Consider the following 5433-nt stretch of genomic DNA (forward strand, 5'->3'; position numbering starts at 1 on the left):
CGTAATTTGCGGCGTCTGAATCTGCATTGTAGTTGACAGGGTTTGGTGGTCGCTTGTGATTGACGTGCCTATGTGGCAGGTGTGTGCGAAGATCGGTGCTAGCCTGTCGGTGCAGATAATATGATCTGGGATTGAGGATCCCCTGTAATTACTGAAAGTGGGGTTAGTATTTCTGACTCTGAAGAGATTAAGTGACAGGAGAGCGTTGGTGAGAATACGGCCGTTGCCGTTTGTGCAGGTGTCCCCAAAGGAAGTGTGTCTTGCATTTAAGTCTCCTAGAACTACGGCTTTTGGAAGGTTGGAAATGTATGTTATGAAATCTGTCGAGAGTTTAGTTGTCGGGCTATTGTAGTATGAAAATATTGTGATATCACCGTATCGTGTGTGAATTGTCGCTGCGCATGCATCTATGTGTTGAAATTGTATAGGTATTTGAAATTGGCTGGAAGCGATTGTTTGGTGAACTATAAGTGAAGTTCCCCTTTTAGTTGTGTTTTTATCAGATCTAAACACTTTATAGTGATTGATGGTAAAAGTTTCTTTTGCTTTGCTAAGTGTTTCTTGAACCGCAAGAATATGTATTGCATCTGTGTGTAAAGTGTGTATTATGTTGTTTCTTTTTCGTTTTCAGCTGCATGCATTAACCGTGCTAATTTTAGTATTCATTATTTATATGCAACGGGGATGGGTCATCGTTGTTGTGGCTTTGTTAGTGTTTAGTGACGGGAGCGAGGAGGTATGCGGGTTATGGATATGTGAACTTTGTTTCCTTTTTCGACATAGGAAACTTTCCTGTGGAAAAATTGGGCGGTGTGATAGGCTATCATCTGTCGAGTTGGGAGTTAGGGAAACAAAGCATAGGAATGTGAATCTGATAGCCTCGACCCTGAATCGTTCGGGTTCGGGAGTATCAGACGATGTTGAATCGGTTTGTTATTCCTCGGACATTACGTCAGCGAGGGTGTCTGCGCATTTGATGGGAGCGGTTTCAGCTGGTGTTAAGGATTTTGGGGAGGGACGACTTGAGCATTTTGAGTCAAAGGTAAGGTGCTTGCTTTTGCAGTTGATGCAGCTGGGAGTGGAGGTTGTGCAGGATGAGGAAGGATGATTGTCACCGCAACGATAGCAGCAGGGATTGGGACGGGACACAACGGTAGGTTTTTGAGAACATAGAGAAACCCTTAAAAAAGAAGTTTGTCTATGGATTTGGGACAATTGGAGATAATACGGAAAAGGAAAGTGTCTTGACCGGTTTTTCGGGATTTAATACGCCAAGCGTTCTTGGCCTGGATGTTTTGGTTTTGTAGGGACGAGAGGATGTCGGTCGCTACGATGTTGTGGTCTACGGATAAAACTACACAGGAAAAGGTTGGTTTGTGTAGTCTAGGGGATTGGGATTGGGAGTTGGATTCGCGGTTGGGTTGGTTAGGTTGGATTGTGATTTTTTCAGAAATTAGGGACCGAAGAGTCAGAAGTTTTTTTACACATCTGTGGGTCTTTAGAGGTAACCTGGGCTTTATTACCACGATATACGGTTAGAGAAAGGAATATATGGGTTGGTATAGATTTGAGGAGTCCGAAGAGGTCTTTCTGGTTGGAGTATTTATCCGGGATGTTAGTTATGGTGGCTTCGTACAGGTTATCGGATTCGAAGAAGGAAGGGGATCTAGTCGGGGTTCTAGGGGATGAAGGGGAGCTAGTATGGGAGGTGTATAGGGAGTCGAACGAACGAGTCCGTCGGCGGTTCACGATTTTGAACGGCTGTTCGTCGATAGGGGATTCAGGTACGGGTCGTTTAGAGGTTGATGGTGTGGAGGAGCCTATCTTCCATTGCATTTTGAATAAAGTTAACAAAGAACGACAAGAAAAAAGAGTTTTATCTTTTCGCGTGTATTTGTGTGTGTTTGTTTGTGTTTGTGTTTGTTAATTAGTTAATTGGTTGACAGGGTAATTGTTAAAATCAAAGGGACGTTGCGTACTCGGTCCCTATGACTGTTTGTTAGTTGGATAATAAAAAATTATTCTTACTCTACTCTGCACGGCGGTTCTAAAATTTACAATTCTAACTATTTATAGTGGCTAGGGTTGAAGACCGAAAGAAGAAATTATGGAAAACAAATTACATAGGTTTGGGAGGAAAACTTGAAATCGTTCAATGCCATTTGTAAAATGTTTTAGAAGCCAATATTTGGCCACGAAAATCAGCTCTACAAATGTATGCTTCGATAAACAAGTTAGGAATTAGATTTTGGAGGGAATGTGTGTGTCAATAACCGTTATGCTTCATCACAACCTACCTAATCTGGGAAAAGGGGGGAAAAACAGTAAACAAGCTTGTTCAATATCCGCAGTTCAAAGGCCTATTGTGCCGGTTTTTTACTGCGTATGCTTCAACAAACGAAAACTGTAAGGGAGAAGGAAAATAGCGTATCTTATTATAATCAATTAAACCGATTGCAATAGTTGAAACAGGACTGAGTGAGGAATTGGGCTATCATCTGAGTTCATAAGAATATTTTTATTCTTTTGAATGTATAAACTTTCCCAAGCGTCAAGTTCTGATTTGCAAGAGACTTCTTTGATTAACTTTAAACATTTAGGGCCTATAGGGTGGTTTGTATTGAAAATATGTTGGGCAACACTAGATTTATCTATCCTATTTAATCTAAAGTGAGCGACATGTTCTTTGTATCTTGTAGAAATTGCACGTTTTGTTTGTCCAACATATTTAAGTTTACAACCTTCGCAGCTGATTTCGTATGTTCCGGACTTGTTATTATTTTCTAATTTGTCTTTTGTGTTTCCGAAAAGATTTCTAAGACTATTTTTTGGTTTGAAGATCCTAGTAAAGTTAAATTCTTTAAAAATTTTGTCTATTCCTGAAGCTATATGGTGAAAAGGTAATGTAAAAAATTTTTGTTTAGTTTGCGATGGACATGATAAAGTTGTAATATTTTTAATATAGGCCCTAAATTTTAGTTTTCTTAATATTTTATTGACAATTTCAGAAGGGAAACCGTTGTGATTCGCTATATCTTTGATTAAAGATAATTCTTTGTTGAACCTATCTTTATTCAAAGGAAATTTAATTAATCTATTGACGAGAAAGTTTATAGCAGCTAACTTGTGCTGGAGACAATGATTGGAATCAGATGTAATGAACCGGTTCGTGTTAGTTTCCTTTCTGAAAACGTCAACTTCTAATTTATTATTATTTCTAATAACTAAAACATCTAAAAATGCCAATTGTTCTTTCTTTTCTATTTCCATTGTAAATTTAATGCTTTTGAATTTAGAATTGAGTTCACTTAAAAAACCATTAATGTTATATTTATTTGTATCAAAAATTGCAAAAATATCGTCCACGTAACGTACCCAAAGTCTTGGAAAGTATTTGGAATGCTTTTTAAATTCAACTTCAAATTTGCTCATGAATAAATTTGCTATGAATGGGGATAGACTGTTACCCATAGCTGTACCTTCATTTTGTTTATAAAAGTTTTGATTTATTTGGAAGAATGTGTTATCTATGCAATATGAAGTTAATCTTAAAAACTCTTCCCTTTTATCTTTATTGATGTTATTATTGATTAAATGTGTTTCCAAATATTTCAAAGACTCAGGGATAGGAACACCTGGTTCTAATGTTATATTTGTAATCTTATTAATGAATTCTAATGAGTTTTCAATTGAAAATGAATCAAAAGGAACAGGTAAAGAGTTGAATTCCTGTGTTAAAAATTTTGAAAGCAAGTAAATCGGTGAGTTGATACCTGAAACTATTGGTCTCATCGATTTACCGGGCTTATGGATCTTAGGTAAACAATATAAGCGGGGTAATGTGGGATTACCCACCGATATTTTATATTTAATATCTTTCGGAATAACATTAAGGCAAGATTTTATAATATTGTTTGTGTCCCGTATGAACTTTAGTAATGGCTTTTCCTTAATATGAATATACGAACCGGTATCAATAACAAGTTGAGATCTATTATAATATTCTTGTTCATCTAAGATCACGAGATAATTGCCTTTATTGGCTTTAACGTAAAAACAATTCTTACTTTTGAGACTTTCAATTATAATTTTTTATAAAGATTAGGACTTTTTGAAAAAGGTTGTTTTTGTGCAAGGTTATTTTTAATTTTTAATTTACATGCTTCACGAACATAATTTTTCGTGGGTTCCAATGGGTACAAATGGCATTGAACGATTTCAAGTTTTCCTCCTAAACTTCTTTACTAATGAAACATGAGCTTGTGAGGGTTTTTCAAGGGCCCTTGAGGCAATATTTAATGCAAATGCCAAATCTGGCCTTGAAACCAATTTTCGCGATAAGGAAATCCCTCCGACAACTCCGCTGAATCGTTTGAGTTCCATCTAGTATCAATTGGGGTTGACACAGGCTTAGCTTCATCCATTCCAAACTTTGAAATAATCCTGCATATATAGTTTGATTGATTTAAAAAAATTGATCCGTCCGATTTCTGATTTATTTCCATTCCAAGAAACTAGTTACCTTTTTATTAATTTTTGCTTCAAAACACTCTTCGACTTGAATAAGTAGGTTATCAGCATCCTTCTGATTAGAAGCTACTATTAGACCATCATCGACATACAGAAGTGTGCACAATTTACAACTTTCAGTTACTTTAATGAACAAACAACTGTTACAGGTGCTCTCCCTCAAACCAGCATCATTTAAGAATTTTGAAAACTTTCTGTTCCAGCACCTTGGCGCTTGCTTTAGGCCATAAAGAGTTTTATTGAGTTTACAAACTTTATTTGATCCATCCTCGTAACCTTTAGGTTGGTCCATAAAAGTCTGTTCTTCTAAATCTCCTTATAAAAACGCTGTTTTGATGTCAAATTGTCTGAGATGGAGTTTGTCTGTTGATGCTACACTTAATATTGCACGTATTGTGTCAAAACGAACGACAGGACTGAAGGTTTCTGAGTATCCTTCACGTTGGGAATAACCTTTGAGCACCAATCGCGCCTTGCATCTATTAATTGACCCACCTGTTGAATGCTTTATTCGATATACCCATCGATTTTCAAGAACTGTTGCATCTTCTGGTTTCTGAACCAAAGTGCAAGTTTTGTTTTTATTTAATGAAGCTATTTCGTCGTCCATTGCTTCGATCCATTTTTCCTTGGTTTGTACTGCTTCTTCCAAATTTTCCGTTTTTTTCCGACTAACATACACACAGGAACTCCAAAATAGTCTGGTCTTTCCAACGAACTTCGGTCTCGTAACTTCATTTTACATTTATCATCACTGAATTCTGTGTTTGGTTCCGGAAAAGGATCTTCTATTTCTTCTTCTTTTGATTTATCAACTTCTATAGTAGTTGGTAGTGTGGTCTCGTTCTTGAAAACTACATCCATGCTAAGAATGACTTCATTGATGTCAGGTATCCAAACCCT

The sequence above is a fragment of the Agrilus planipennis genome, unplaced genomic scaffold, assembly GCF_000699045.2.
Source record: "Agrilus planipennis isolate EAB-ADULT unplaced genomic scaffold, Apla_2.0 scaffold4, whole genome shotgun sequence".
In the NCBI taxonomy this organism is placed as follows: Eukaryota; Metazoa; Arthropoda; class Insecta; order Coleoptera; family Buprestidae; genus Agrilus; species Agrilus planipennis.